This window comes from Suncus etruscus, chromosome 12 (assembly GCF_024139225.1).
Source record: "Suncus etruscus isolate mSunEtr1 chromosome 12, mSunEtr1.pri.cur, whole genome shotgun sequence".
Classification (NCBI taxonomy): Eukaryota; Metazoa; Chordata; class Mammalia; order Eulipotyphla; family Soricidae; genus Suncus; species Suncus etruscus.
This window is the reverse complement of record NC_064859.1, coordinates 85566321-85583027: the sequence shown is the minus strand read 5'-3', so window position 1 is coordinate 85583027 and position 16707 is coordinate 85566321. Positions and strand designations below refer to the sequence as shown.

The 16707-nt window shown below is 44.1% G+C and overlaps 1 non-coding gene across 1 annotated transcript; it reads left to right on the top strand.

The window, feature by feature from the left end:
- The first annotated feature begins 15831 nt into the window (after positions 1-15831).
- LOC126025189 (U6 spliceosomal RNA) lies at positions 15832-15938 on the top strand. The gene has a single exon (XR_007501232.1). It is a non-coding gene; the product is annotated as a U6 spliceosomal RNA (small nuclear RNA).
- Positions 15939-16707: the final 769 nt, after the last annotated feature.

Sequence of the window (16707 nt, the reverse complement as noted above, 5' to 3'; positions counted from 1 at the left end):
AGGAGAGGCAACTGAGTTGGTGCTGCCTCCCACCCCTTGGCCTCAGTAAGCTCTTGCAGTCAGCTCTTTTGGGGGCCTGTCTCTGCTCTGCTAGGGAGCTGGCACCCCAAGAATAGTCATCAGGCTGAGTTGCCAGCCTGTCCAGCTATCCAAGGACGGTGACATGACTTGTCTCTTCCTGAGCAATATGTGGCCATTCCTGCCTCTGCAAAGATGAAGAGGGTTAATTTCTAGTTGGAGCATTTTCAGAATGTCAGCTACAGTTTTCTTCTTAAAAGTTTTGGGACCACTATGGTTAAAAACTCTGGAATAATTTATGTTTTTTGAGCCACATCCAGGGATGTTCAGGGCTTATTCCTGGCACTTTGCTCAGGAATTACTCCTGTTTGTGCTTTGGGGATTATATTGGATGCCAAGGATAGGACTCAGGTTGGCCATATGTAAGGCAAGTGTTCTACCTGCTGTACTATTCTGGCCCCCTCTGGGATATTGTTAGAATGGGGATGAGCTAAACTCACTCCTGAGAAACATCCAGTGGAGAGATTGAGCTGAGATAACCCCACTTACTCCCCTTTTGGCTCCCCCTGGTTGGCCTGGCTTCAGGAGGGACTTCTCTAGTGGCAACCTGGTCAGCTGTCTTCCCAAGCATTTTTGTGACCGAGTCCAAACCCCTTCTTGCAAGAAGGCCCGTAAGTGCATGAATCTGCCCTTCTAGCCCATCCTGTCTGACTTTGGCATTTGCGTAGTTTCTAGATGAGACTGCTAAGAAATCATGAGTGGAGCTGGCTCCACCCAGCAGGTCTCCTAAAGTCTTGGTACCTTCCAGGAGGTTGAGCTCCTCCACAGCTGAAGCAGATGTGCCAACATCCTGTTTCTGCTACTGGGAATGGCCAGGACCCCTTCCCCAGGTTTGCTGGGAACTCCCTGAAGTCCCATGGTCTGGCTATAAGATCAGGGTGGGGGGCATTGGCAGTCAGGGCAGAGGCTGGACCACTAGGACAATGATAGTTGGGATTGATCACTTTGGACAAGATCTGGGTGCTGAAAGGAGGTAAAGTGATATGCATGATACCCTTTCAGTAATAATATTGCAAACCCCAGTGTCTAAAAGGAAAAGATCAGAAAAATGTCTGCCATTAAGGCGGGCATGAAAGAGGGGTGCGGGGTGGGGGTAGAAATGGAAACAGTGGTGGCAGGAAATGTGTATTGGTGAAAAGAAAAGCACACTAGTGAAGGAAGGGGTGTTGAACATTGTATAATGAAACTCAATCATTAACAGCTTTGTAATTGTATCTCTCGGTGGTTCAATTAAAAATATTTTATTAAAAGTCTGTAAAATCTTTTTTGGGGGGAGCGGGGATGTTTGAGTCACACCTGACTCTGTACTCAGAAGTCACTTCTGGCAGTCTCAGGGGTCCATATGGGATGCCGAATTCGAACCAGGATTCGTCCTGTGTTGGTCATGTGCAAGGTAAATGCCTTACCACTGTGCTATTGCTCTGGCCCCCCAAAAAATCTGTAAAATCTTAAAAATGAACATTTATTATACCTGTCAAAGTGTAAAAAAATATAAAGATTAAGAATTCATAAATAGGGAACCATGCAGCCAGCCGAGGTTTGATTCCAGGCATCCCATATAACCAACCCCCTGAGCCTGCCAGGAGTGATATTTGAATACAGAACCAGGAATAATTCCTGAGCATTGCTGGGTGTAGCCAAAACAAACAAACCAAAAAAAAAAAAAAAAAAAAAAAAAGCATAGTTAAATGTATTAAAAAAAAAAAAGCCAGAGCGACTGGAGTCACCCCAGCACTGCTTAGGGGGCCTTTGAGAAGGGAGCAGAACACACACCAACACACTTGATGGTCTTCACCTTGATCCCCTGAGCCAGGACAGCCCTTTGGCCAGGACAGTGACCTGGTGTGAGCTCATGCTGGTGACCTCAGACAGAAATCCTCATGAGAATGTCTTCCAGGGCTTGGCTTCCAGCACATTCTGCTGTCCTCCCTTTCGCAGCCGTTCATGACCCGTCCATGGCCCTGCCACTCCCTTTCACTTCTTGGACACCTCAGAGTCAGCTCCCTTGTGGGTCTCACAGGCTTTGCCTGTCCCTTTCTCCCCACCTCAAGGCGACAGAAGCAGATGTCACCAGTGGAAAGAGCAGAGCTCAGGAAGGGGTCCTACGGCCCGTGTCACATGGCCTGACCTTTTCGCCACCTCCACCATACTCTCTAGCGAGCCCCATTTGGCTTCTCTTTTCATCTCAGGACAAAGAGGAAACCAAGCCCCAGGTTTCTCAGAACAGCAACCAATTGAGGAAGGACTCAACAGAATTGTAATGCTTCAAATACAACGGTGATCTCTGCATTAGACCTAGACCATTACAAATAGGAACTTGTTTCAACTTTGTTTTTTGTTTTTGTTTTTGTTTTTGGGCCACACCCGGTGGTGCTCAGGGGTTACTCCTGGCTGTCCGCTCAGAAATAGCTCCTGGCAGGCACGGGGGACCATATGGGACACCAGGATTCGAGCCAACCACCTTTGGTCCTGGATCGGCTGCTTGCAAGGCAAATGCCGCTGTGCTATCTCTCCGGGCCCAGGAACTTGTTTTATCTTGACCGCTGCCTGAATGAAGTAGCGGGTACTGAAGCAGGCAGTGTCCCTGCCTAGCTTGTCCAGACTGTGGCCCCTGAGCCCTGATTTTCAGCAGCTCCCTGAGGGAGAGAGAAGGGCAAGAACTCCTGCCACACATGAGGGTTAAAGTTCTCTCATTTGAGGCTACTGCAAAATCAGCAAGATTGGGGAATCACATTGCATCATTAACCAGATAATATAGCAGGTTGGACACTTGCCTTGTATCTGGCCAACCTGGGTTCCATCCCTGGTACCCCACAGGGTCCCCCACCCCAAGCACTGACACATCCCAGTACACCTGCATTCCTAAACCGATAACGCTTGCTTTCCCAGCACCATGGAGATGAGGCCATAAACAACACAATTTCTGTCTCCTGATCTGTGACCTTTTGTTCAGAGTCACAGGCTGGGCGGGACTGGAAAGGGGAGGTCAGAAGAAGAGCAGTTTCTGGGCCCGGAGAGATAGCACAGTGGTGTTTGCCTTGCAAGCAGCCGATCCAGGACCAAAGGTGGTTGGTTCGAATCCCGGTGTCCCGTATGGTCCTCCGTGCCTGCTAGGAGCTATTTCTGAGCAGATAGCCAGGAATAACCCCTAAGCACTGCCAGGTGTGGCCCAAAAACCAAAAAAAAAAAAAAAAAAAAAAAAAGAAGAAGAGCAGTTTCTGTGGTTCTGGGGCCTTGTGGCCTGAGAGGAGGAGAAAGAGGAGTCAGAGCCTCCCTCTCAGCATCATGAGCTCTTCTCTTTCTAGATAGGAGGAAGGCTCGTGCCCCCCCCCCCCAATTTTCCCACTCAACAAGCCATACCCAGAAAGACCAACATGCAGATGTTCCCAGCAACATTATTCATAACAGCTCCTGCCACCACCACTCCAAGGAAACCACCCAAATGCCCAACTGTAGGTCACCAAGAACCACTGAGGCCCTTCAGTTCAGTACAGTGACCTCAGCAAGGAATAGGGAGAGCTAACTGAGGTAGATATATATGCCAACCACACAAGTCTCACAAACAGAAGCATGCAAAGGGATGAACATTGAAGCATTGATGACTGAAACTCAATCATGAACAGCTTTGTAACTATCTCAAGTTGATTCAGTTAAAACATTTATTGATTAAAAAAGAAGAAAGAAAGTATATTAGTCATTGGGCAGAGAGAAGGACTTCAAGTGTATGGAGAGTTTCTGAGGTGGCTGAAATATTCCAAAATTTGAGCAGGACTAATTTACTATAACATCAATGAAATAAGAGGAGGTCATACTGAGTGAAGTCAGAGAAAAGGGATAGACACAGAATGGTCTCTCTTGGGTGGGACTTAAAGATAGATAGCAGGGAAGCAACAAAAGGCAACAACAACAGGAAAACATCCACATAACTGAGTTTAAGGGGTTAGGGTGAAAAGGAGGGGCATCAGGACATTGAGGAAGAAAGAAGGGTGCACTGGTGATGGGTGTGGTGTAGGAATAATGTGCAGAGGAAAGATCATTAATAGTATTGCAAATCATAGGACCTCTATAAAATAATAGTTTTAAAAATTTGATCATGCCTGTAGGCCAACTCATTACGGTGGACCGGGGTTCACCGAATGCCAACAATCTCTCAGTGGAACTGGTGAAAAATTGCTGTTCATTACAAAGTAAACATAGTCCCAGCAACCGGCTCTTTTCTGCCTACTCAAATGAGCTGGAAAACTTAAGTTCACACAAAACAAATGGGTGTTTACAGCAGCTTTGCTCATGATTTCCAAAACTTGGGAGCAACTAAGATGTCCCTGGACAGGTGAATGGAAGCCTGCATGGTGGTACATCCAGATCATAGCAGGTGACTCTGCAATAAGGTCCAACCTAGAGACCTTTTGGAACAGACTCAAGGAGGCTCAAGGAGCCTTAAGTATCTATTACCAAGCTCCAGAAGCCTGGCTGATAAGGTTCTGTCTGCAACATCCACTCACCATCCTGGAAAGTGGGAACTGAAGAAACAAAGGGAGGGGCCCGGAAACGGAAACGGAACTGGGGTGTCAGGAGTTAAGAGATGGGAAGAAGGTTGCAGGGATAGCACTAAGGATTTGAGAGCACAGTGAAAATATTGCAGGCGATGTCAATGCACACAGAGTGAAAGAAAGCACTGCCAGGTGCAGACTTTATGGGCTTCCGGTATGCTTTAGTCAAGGAAAGGTTCCCCGATGGAGCTACTGATGGGGAAGCTGAGTGAGGTAGGGTGGAGTGTGCAAACAGGAGAGGGAAGGAAACTCAGAATTTACCAACTCCAGTTTTTCAGTGAACTTAGGACTGCCCTAAAAACAAACTCAAAATTATGTTTAAGGAAAGAAGTTTAGGAGCCAGAGAGCATGGAGGTAGGACATTTACCTTGCATGCAGGACAACAGTGGTTCTAATCCCAGCATCCCATAAGGTCTCCCGAGCCTGCCAGGAGCCATTTCTGAGCGCGGAGCCAGGAGTAAACCCTGAGCACTGCCAGATGTGACCCAAAAACAAACAAACAAACAAAAAGGAAGTTTAGGGGCCAGAGCAATAGCACAGTGGTAGAGTGTTTGCCTGGCATGCGGCTGATACAGAACAGACCTCGGTTCGATCCCCAGTGTCCCAAGCCAGGAGTGATTTCTGAATGCATAGCCAGGAGTAATCCCTGAGTTCCACAAGGTGTGGCCCAAAAAGCTCAAAAACGAAAAAAAGAAAAGTAAGTTTAGGGAGGAGCTGCTGAGCTCAGGAGTAACACCAGGTTCAAGGTATCATATTGACCCACATATTTCCACCTCTTTGAGGTTCCCCCTCCCTATCTGTTTCTAGGTACCCTGAACATAGGGGTCTCTTCTCTTCTGCACAGGAGCAGGTGCATGGAGGGAACTGGGCATGCTGTGGAGGGAAGGAAGTGTCCCCAAGTCCCCTGGAGACTGAAAGTTTCTCATTGGTTGGCATCAGGACACTCTAAGGAGAGAAAGGAAAAAAACACTGAGGAAGGAGAATGGAGGGAACAGAAGACAGGAGGGGAGAGTAGAAGATAGGAAAGGGAAGAAAATGGAAAGTAGGAGAGGAAAGAGGGAAAGGAGGGGAGAAGAGAGAAGGGAGGAAGAAAGAAGAGATGAGAGGAGAGTTGAGGGGTGAAGAGAGGCTCAGCCAAGTTCCTGCTTCTTCAAGAACATCTCTCTCCAACTCAGCATTCACCCCCTTTCCTACCTGCAGGTGAGGGCCTATCAAAGAAATTGCACGGCTACTGGGATGGAAAGACCCCCTTCCCTTTTTTCCTTCCCTGGAGGCCTTCAAGAGAACCAGCCTTCCCAGGAGGAGATCTAGGGCCCCCTAGACTTAGAAGTGGGCTCCAATGCTTTCTCAGCCTTCTGAGGCCTCTCATGACTTTGGTTTAAAAAATAAGAGTCCATGGGCCAGAGAGATAGCATGGAGGTAAGGCATTTGCCTTGCAATCAGAAGGTCAGTGGTTCGAATCCTGGCATCCCATATGGTCTCCTGAGCCTGCCAGAAATGATTTCTGAGCATAGAGTTAGGAGCAATTCCTGAGCGCTGCCAGTGTGACCCAATAACCAAAAATAAATAAATAAACAAACAAGTAAATAAATAGAGTCCAGGAGCCAGAGTGGTGGCGCTAGAAGTAAGGCATCTGCCTTGCAAGCACTAGCCTAGGACGCACTGCAGTTTGATTCCCTGGTGTCCCATATGGGTCTCCCAGGCCAGGAGTGATTTCTGAGCTCGTAGCCAGAAGTAACTCCTTAGCATCAAACGGGTGTGCTCCCCCCCAAAAAAAGTAAGAGTCCAGGAGCTGGAAAGATAGCACAGTGGTAGGATATTTGCCTTGCATGCAGCCAGCCTGGGAGGGACCCTGTTCAATTACCAGCATCCCATATGGTTCCCCAGCCTGCCAGGGGTGATTTCCAAGTGCAGAGCCAGAATTAACCCCTGAGCTCTGCTGGGTGTGGCCCCAAAACCAATCAATCAATCAATAAATACATACATAAAATAAAAAAAAATAAGAGCCTAGCAATATATTGGCACCAGGAGGAGCTTGTTCCAGGTTCCCTAATACCGAGCAGAGACCAGAGCCTAGTTTGGAGGCACTGCCAGATGTAGGGGTACACTGGTGCCAGGCTTCCACCTCAGGACAGTCTCACCCTGTCAGCCTCAAATGGACAACAGAGGTGATTTGTCCCTTGGTCACCTAAGAAAGGACATTTAATGGGACCCCATGCAAGGAACTTGAAACACGCTTTTCATTTCCTTTTAAGGCCAGAGGAAGGCATTGTCCTCCTGCTGATAAGGGAGAGTGTCCTTGGGGGCTGGCCTGCTCCCCAAGTTCCTCTCTCTTGCTGCTGGTTTCCTGTAGCTATGTTTGATGAGGGTTCCTGAGACTAGAAGACTTAGAAGGAAGCTCGGAGGTTCTAAGCTTAAGATGGGTGTAGGAGGGGCCGGAGAGATAACACAGCGGTAGGGCATTTGTCTTAGACACTGAAGGACTGAAGGACGGTGGTTTGAATTCCGGCATTCCATATGGTCCCCCGAGCCTGCCAGGAGCAATTTCTGAGTGTAGAGCCAGGAATAGCCACTGAGCGCTGCCGGGTGTGACACCCACCCCCCCCCCAAAAAAAAAAGAGATGGGTGTAGGAAAAGGCTGAGAGCATAAGTCAAACAACGAGGTCTTCAGCTCACTGGTCAGCCTGGTGTTACCCCCTCTTCCTCACCTGTCATTCAGGGGACCCCTCCCTGGGCCTGCACTTGATGGGGTCTGCACTCACTCACCACTGTTTCTATTTCTTCCAAGGACACTAATCTGCTCATGTTTTTCAAATTAATTTTAATCCTTTTTGATTTTCTAGAAATTGGAACACTTGCCTAGATTTTAAGTACTTACCGCTAGTTGTTGCTCATAACTCAATGTTTTATATCTATGACAAAGTTCCTTTTTGTGGAATTAAAAATAATCTTTCTTTTATTATGTTTACCAGAAGTTAATTTAATTCATCTTTTTCAAGTTATTAAGGTTTTGGTTTTAAAGCTCTATTTTAATTAATTAATTTCCACTTTATTATCTACTACTTGTTTTATTTTTTAGTTCTTTTGGTAAAACTGTGTGTTTGTGTGTCTGTGTGTGTGTTTTCTAATTTAGTTTCCTTTGTTGTTATTAACATTAAAAGCACTTAAGCTGACTAAGCCTACAACAAGACTTCCTCTTACTACAATTTTGGCCCCTTTCCATAGATTTTATCAAGTACTGTTCTCCTTTATTTTACAAGAAATCTAAATTCGTAGGTCTGATTTCCTCTGTGTTGTTTGGTTGTCTCATTTTGTCCTTTGATTTGGTTTTGGAGATACATCCAGCTGTGTCCAGGCCTTAGTCCTGGCTCTGTGCTCAGGGATCAGTTCTGGCAGTGCTCACTGGACCAGATGGGAAGCTGGAGATCGCATTGGGGACATCTGTGTGCAAGACAAGAGCCTTAACCCCTCTCCAATGTCTCTAACCCCTTTATTTCCTGTTTACATGGAATGGCTATATTAAATATCATGAGTGTTGTTATGCTCATATTTTTGTTTTCCAAGTTTCATCGCTATTGATATTATAATTATCCGTTTAAATTCGATTGAATTATCTCCTGAGAATGGGAATTGGTATGACTTCTACTTTATGTAATTAAAGAATCTCTTCAGCAGTCTCATATATAATTAATTTCTTCTAAATGCCCAATGGATATTTAAAATATGTGTATTCTGCTTGTAGCATAGATTTAAATTTTAAATGATGACTTCCATTTCTCAGTAGACAGAATCTCTCTGTACTCTGGTCTCTCGTAGCCCACTGAGCCTGAGACCCATTGTCATCATCCTTGTGTCCCATTCTCCTGGGAGTTGGCTAATGTCCTCACCAGGTCTCAAAGCAGCTGAGAGTCCCAGGAGGACACGTTCATTCCATTCCTCCATTAGCCTGAGAATCGAACTAGTCTAGATCCAACAGGATCTTGTCTTTGGACTTAGCCTCAAGGCCATTTTGATTTATGGTTCAAGCCATTGTCTTCACAGGAATGCCTGGCCTCTGGGGCTTGTAACTCTGGGTAGGAGATTTTTGAGGATCCCTGCCCAGTTATGAGGGACAAAAATGAAGCTTTCTGTGCAAGTCAGCCAGGCATCAGTCGCCTCAGAGCTAAGAGGCCAGGTATCCTGATCTCCTGGACTCTTATCATTCTTTGGACTCGTCCATCATTACCACAGGTTTCAAGATTGACCGGATTTTAGCATCCTATCAAGTCACTAAGAGTAGTGATTTGATTTCTTTTCCTCAGGATGATCAGGTAGGCCAGGCAAAGCTCATTCCAGCAAGCCTGATCGCTCAGGCTCTTGAGAAGCAGTACTTTTCAGGATCTCAGCACTCAGTACTGTCCTCCCTGTCCCCTTCCTGCTCAGGTTGGTGAAAGGAGGCCTCAGAGGAGAGATGTTGCCTGAATCACACAAGCAAAGCACAGAGAACTCCTCCAAAAACTCTGAATTTGAGCCAAAGAGATAGAGGAGTGGGAAAGGCAACTGCTCAATCTTTAGAACTCCAAGTGTTTTCCCCATACCCCCTACTAGGAGTTATTCCTAAGCATGGAGCCAGAATTCAGACCTGAACACTGCCTGGTGTGGTCCCCAAAATAAAAAACAAATAGTAAACAATCTCTTAATGTGAAGAACAAAGACTCAACTGTAATGTAAGGGGTTGGGAAAGTGATGGTTGGAGAGGATTCCACAGGCTCTGTAATTTCAACAAGGGTAGGGAGTAGACAGCCTGAGAGAATAAGCAGATGAATCTGGAGAGAACTCAGAGAGTGAAAGATTGAGAGATTGAGAGATTTGTCCTAACATCAGAAAGAGACACTGTGCCCACTTTCACTCCCTCTGTACTGAAAATTCTGGCCAAAAGCAGGCAAAGTCAGTCAGACAGGGCAGCCAATTTGGAAAAGAATGGGAAAACTCTCACCGTTGCAGATGACATGATCTTTTATATTAAAAAAAAAAAATCCCAAGAATTTGCAAAGAATCTACCATAGTTAATAAATCCAGCCAGATTTCAGGATGCCAGAGTTACAAAGCAAATATGTGTTCATCTGTATGTTTGTCTGAAAGGAAAATGAAGAAAATAGTAAATTATAGACAGTTGCATCAAAAACAGTTCAAAAAAAATAAAGAGGAAAAAATTGAATTTAACCAAGAAAGTGTAAGACTGAAAACTAAGGCTGGAACAATAGCACCGCGAGTCGGGAGTTTGCCTTGCATACAGAAGACCTGGGTTCAATCCCCAGCATTCCGTATGGTTTCCTGAGCACTGAAAGGAATGACCCCTAAAAGCAGAATCAAGAGTAATCCTGAGCATTGCTAGGTGTGACCCAAATACAAAAACACAAAGACTAAAATCTATTATTGTTAAGATAAATAAAGATAGAATTCATGAATGAGAAAACATTTTATATATTAAAGATCTGATAAAGTTAAGATGTAAAAACTCCCCAAATTGATTCAGTTCTTCTAAAAATCACAACTGTTTTAAGGAATGAGAAAGTAATCTAAAAATTTATATGGAGTTGGGGCTGGTGTGGTGGCGCTAGAGGTAAGGTGTCTGCCTTGCCAGCACTAGCCTAGGATGGACCGCAGTTCGATCACCCCGCATCCCATATGGTCCCCCAAGCCAGGAGCGACTTCTGAGCACATAGCCAGGAGTAACCCCTGAGCATTACCTGGTGTGGCCCAAAACAATTTATATGAAGTTACAGGGAACTCTGAATGATGACTAAAACAATGTTAAAAAATGGCATATTTCCAGGTTTTAAAACTTACTATAAAGCTATAGTTATCAAAATAGTGTGAACATGGTACAAAAATAAGCAACTAGACCAATGAAATAGGCTGAACTCAGAAATAAACCTGTATGAAGGGCTGGAGCGATAGCACAGCAATAAGGTATTTGCCTTGCACGCAGCTGACCTGGGTTCAATTCCCAACATCCCATATGGTCCCCCGAGCCTGCCAGGGGTGAGTTCTGAGCACTGCCAGGTGTGACCTAAAAAAACAAAAATAAATTAAATGCAAAAAGAATAACAAGCTGTGCTAGCTGGAATATTTACATGCAAATTAGAGAAGGTGGATCCCACTTTATATCATGTACAAAAATTCACTCAAAATTAATAAAGAAAAATATCATTATAATAAAGGATCAATGATAAAAATAAAACTAAATCTAAAAAATTATTAGAATAAGGGATAGACTTTGGACTTGTTAGTAGATTCTTATACCTTTCCTTCAAAGCACAAGCAACAAAAGGGAAAAAATAGTAAGGTTTTTGGATAGTAAACACTTGAAAAGAAAACTGTGCTTGAAAAATCGTGTTTGAAAGAAAACCATCAAGAGTGTAAAAAAAAAAATTCATTCCCGAAAACAAGAATGTCTTTGCAAACTATATTTCAGATAGGCATCTAGTATCTAAAATATATAAAGAATTCTTGTGATTCAACCATGAAATAAAACCAATGGCTGCAAGTTATTCTTGGAACAGACGTTTCTTACTTGGCATAGTCATTTTTCCAAAGAAGATACATAAATGGTCAAAAAGCACTTGAAAGTTTACCCAATGTCATTACTAACCAGGAAAAATAAATCAGTACCAGAATACCACTTCACATTTACCAGGATGTCTATTAATAATAATAAATCAGAAAATAACAAGTGTGGATATGGAGAAATAGAAGAGTTCATAAATAAATGATAGGAATAACTCATAGTATAACTGCTACTGGGGAATGTCTAATGGTTCCTCAGAATTTTTTTTTAACCAGGTCACATGCAATGTAAGAGATTTGATTCCTATACCATCTCTCCAGGCAAAAATAACTAAACTTAATATTTTCATATGATCTAACAACTCTACTCCTACATATATAGACAAAAGGACTGAGAACAGGTGTTCCAACCAAACTTGAATAGTCACAATGGAACCATTTCAACATCTGAGAGCTCGCAACCAAACTTGAGTAGTCACAGTGGAACCATTCTCAATATCTAAGAGCTAGAAACATCCCCCAATGCCGATGAATAAATAAGCAAAATTGTATAGTCACACAAGGGAATCGGATTCAGACATAATGCTCACAAACTATGCAGAACAGGCAGATTCAAAGAGACAGAAGCAGATTAGCCAGGCATGGAGGATTAGGGTCATTAAGCTGGTGCCTTCCCTTTGGGGTGCCGAGATGCTCAAGAAGTCAAGAGTGATGTTGGTTGTTCAATGCCACAACTGTACTAAATACCACCAGATTGTACCCCATAAATGATTACCATACTAACTTTCCTATTTTGTGTTTTTGATCACACTCACAGGTATCCTCAGGGATGATGGGAATAAGCCCAAAGAAGAAGATGGGCCTGTGTGATGGGGAGCAGAGCAGTGATAGTAAATATGGGAGCACGGGGAATGGAAGATGGGGGTGTAAGGAGACGAGCAGCTTGTTTTCACAGTTGATGTTGAAATCCTTCAGAGAGAGGCTGCCAGGCGCCAGACCTCCCAGGTTCGGGAGGCCCATGTGTTTGCCTGCTTCCTGGGAATGATATGGGCTGGAACTTGTCCTTCTTGGCTGCATCTGAGCTGAAGACAAGCTCTCCCCTGGTTTGGCAGGAAACATTTGAAGCTACTGCCAAGACATCTGTTTCATTTTCCCTGGCAACAAAAGGCTTCCCGAGAGATAGACTCAAGGCTTAGACCAGGAACATCCATAATTCCAACTCTTTTTCTCCCATGGGAGGTTAAACGGAAGCTTCCCAGGCTCAAATTGAGAGAGAGAGAGGGGTCTGGCTTGAGAAGCCAGAGCTGCAGAGAAGCCAGAATTCGGGGAGAGAAAGTGCTGGCTGGCTGGCTGGCTATGGTGATGGTAGTGGTGGGTTGGGGGGTTGGTGTGTGTGTGTGTGTGTGTGTGTGTGTGTGTGTGTGTGTGTGTGCGCGCGCGCGCGCGCGTGTGTGTGCGTGTGTATGCTAAGGTAACTTGTTTTGCTCCAGATCCTGGGTTCCATCTCTAGCATCAGAATCAAAAAATTCTAAACAGACATTCTAGCATCAGCCAGACCATTACAGGTGAATTTCCAGAAAGACAATCTACAAGCCCCACTGGTTTAGAAAGTTGGGCAACTCCAAAGGTGGAGAGTAACTGATTCAGTTTTTAGTTCCCACTGCCAGTGCCCTTAGGTCCAGTACAAGCCATTGGACATCAGATGTTACTTTCTTTATTCAGGACGGTGAAGTTACTTCTCTAAGGAGGTTACCAACTGAGGCATGGCTGAACTAGATTTGAGTTGATCTCTACATTACCTTGTAGACCTGTATTGCCATAAACATTGCAGAGTGAATCAAGCATGGCAGCTTCCCCAAATTTTTCTTTTCCAATTTTTGGTTTATTTTGGGGGTGTCTCCTAACAGTGTTCAGGGCTTACTCCTGGATCTATGCTCAGGAATCACCCCTGGCAGGCTTGGGGTATTGGAGATCGAACCTTGGTCCGCTGCATGCCAGTCAAGTGCTTTATTATCTCTTTATTATACCTGCTTTATTATCTCTCTTCCCCAAGCCTCCAAGATTTTTTCAGCATCTTTATTGAGCTTTAAACTCACGTACTGCATGGCCCTCTCAAAGTCCGCACATGTCAATGATTTTTTATTAGAGTCACTAGTTGCACAATCACCACCACAATCATTTTGGAATGTTTTTAGCATCCGAAGAACTTCAGTTCCCAAGCTATTATAGTCCAATCAACCTTAAACAATTATTGGTCTGTTTTAGGTCTCTCCATTTCCCAATTCTATACATTTAGTATAAATAAAATGATTAAGGGACCGGAGAGATGGCACTAGAGATAAGGTGTCTGCCTTGCAAGCGCTAGCCAAGAAAGGACAGTGTTCAGTCCCCCGGCATCCCATATGGTCCCCCCAAGCCAGGGGCAATTTCTGAGCACTTAAGCCAGTAGTAACCCCTGAAGCATCAAACTGATGTGGCCCTCCCAAAACAAAACAAAACAAAAATAATAATAATAAAATAAAATTTAAAAAATGATTAAGCCAAGGGCCTTTGATGTCTTTCATCTTCCACATAACATGTTTTCAAGGTGCATCTATGTCAGAACATATATCAGATTTCATTCTTTTTTATGGGTGGAGGGGGGTCACACCCGAAAGTGCTCAGGGGTTACTCCTGGCTCTAAGCTCAGAAATCACTCCTGGCAAGCTCAGGGAACCATATGGGATGCCGAGATTTGAACCACCATCCTTCTGCATGCAAGGCAAACACCCTACCTCCATGCTATCCCTCCGGTCCCAGGTTTTATTCCTTTTATATGGTCAGATAAAGTCTAGTCTGCCTTCATGCAAAGCATACACTACAGCCATGAAGCTAGCTCTCTGGTCACCCTTGTTCACTTTTAAGACAGATCGTTTATCTTTGTATTATTGAAATAAATCACTAAAATATTTGATTTGCAACTATTTTCTCCCATGCTGTGAACTATCTTTTCTCTGCCTTTGAGATATGTAAATGTAATATTTTATTTATAAAATTATGAATTTGTTGCACCTTTCACTGGTAACTTATGATCTCAGTGTCATAAACTTCCTACTTTCTCAAGAGCAATAATTTATCAGAGAGAACCATGCTCATACCAAAATAGCATGAGTCAGTTGATTCTTTGTGTTTTTCAGCTGAAACTTCTAAAGAATTCTTTTATATATATATTCTTCTTTACTCCCCCCCCCCCCAAAATGAATTAATGGCCCTTTGGAAACATTGGTGTGATAAAGAAGATCCCGTAAATAGAGGAGTCAGGGCAAAATAAAAGTGCAACTAGCTGGAGGTCAGGACAACAGCAGCATGTGGCAGACCTTCCACAGGGCTTCCAAGGGGCCTGAGCAAAGAGGAAAAGGCAATGATTTATACCACGAGATAAAAATACAGCTCCAGCTCCTGGCAGGGAAGCCTGGTTCATCCTGGCTCAGAAGCTCGGGAATAAATTTTTCTAGAACTCCTCTGAAAAGGAAGAATGCATTTGGGCTTAGGGGCTAAGAGAGAGCGCATATATAATGTCCCTGATAACATATCTCTGCACAGCTAATTTCCTTCTCTTTCCGTTTCCAGACCCACATCTCTTCCTGCCAACAGTTGGCCACACACGAAACTGTCCTTGTTGGAGCAATCTTTTAAAAACACAAATATGAGTACCTCCCTTCCTTTCCTGAAACGCTTCAATAACTCCCGTTACCCTTAGGACATAATTCCAACTCCTTATACGTCTTTGCAAGAGTTCAGACTTGGACTCCAGCCTGGGGCTGTTCATTTTGGACACCTCCTGGCTCCGGATCTCAGCTCCCCCACTGCCTCCACTTAGAGGCCTTCACTCTGATCTCAGCCTGGACTCGAACTTCCAACCAGTACTTATGTCTTTCCCGAGATGACAGCAGATCAGAGGCGCAGGATTTGAAAGAGCCACACAAAGGAGTTGTTATTGACAGGAAAATGAGACTGCCGTTTGTCAGTCTGGAGAGACGGAAAAATTATAAAAGCAAGTTGGAGATATTCAATAAGTGAAGTAATGTGAGGTCATTGGTTGCGAACACAAATGCTTCTCCTTCTCCAATAGCACTGCAGATCAGCCTATTATGCGAAGGGCCGGATTTGGGTTGTTCACAATGAAGAAGCAAGTGATACATTCCTTTCATTGCTTTCTGTTGTAAGGAGGCATGAGAAAATGCAGTGCTTTGTGGGATAATTTCCTTATATGCCAGTTTTTTTTTTCATGCCAGTGAACATAAAATGCATGTTTTACGTATTATTTAAAGCGAAAGATAGTTATTCTTATAGTGTATTGCAGTGCTTACATTAGTGATGAAGAAAACTTGACATTCAAACAATGTCTTCTCCTGGAGCTCATGAATCTAAGCGAGTTTATAGAAAAAAGAAGGGTTGTCTTTTCTTAATCTGCTTCAGTTTTTAAAACCCTGACATTTTTTTTAGAATCACAAGAGAAAGATGTGTTCTTTATAGAAAATATAGGCTAACCAAAGGGGAGAAAATGGCACATATCCTACTTTCCAACTGCTGACAATTTTGAAATATTTCCTTCTATAATTTTATGTTTACTTATAACGTATGTGGCTTTCTTTTTTACAAAGAGAAACGTATTGTGCTCTCTTCAGTAGCACATAAACTAAAATTGGAACAATAAAGAGAAGATTAGCATGGCCCCTGTGCAAAGATGACATGCAAATTCGTGAAGTGTTCCATATAAAGAAAAGAGAGAGAGAGAGAAAAACTTATTCACAATTATTGTTACTTTAATTTCTGTATCCTGAGAATTTAATTTTTTAGGATTATTTTTTGGGTTTTGGCAGCACTCAGGGGTTACTCCTGGCTCTGGGATCAGAAATCACTCCTGGCAAATTCAGGGAACCATATGGGATGCCGGGATTTGAACCACTGTCAGTCCTGGGTCGGCTACATGCAAGGCAAATGCCCTACCGCTGTACTATCACTCCGGCCCTAGGATTTAATTTTTATAAATAGCGTCTCTGCCAGTTGAATGGCTGTGTCCTATGTACTCACTGGCCGACACTTGCTTCAAGTAACTGTTGGTAGGATACTTGGTGTTCCCAGCTTTTCTCCTCCTTTGCTTCTGAGCTCTGGGGCAGCACTCAGGCTGCTGAAGTTGGCCTCATTCTCTGGAGTGGGCTGTCCCCTCTGCAACTTGAAAGCATGATGCATCTCCTGGTAGGGCCTTTGCGACTTGCAATAATGGCGCTTTGTGGCTTAATGAGAACAGGGCTCTATTAATCCCTCTTTGTCTGACCTCAGCCAACCTCACTCTGGAAGCAGGATTCTTAGGCCCTGGGGACCCTATTGAGTAGTTGCCATGGTGATTGGTGTCAGGGGTAGGGTCACAGGGCCAATGTCCATAAGGAGACCATTTCTGTCATAATGACACAGAGGTCATGGCTGTTGCATCCCAAAGGCAGAAGAAAGACACGATGGAGCCCACCAGGGTTTCACTGTTTGGTCTGAG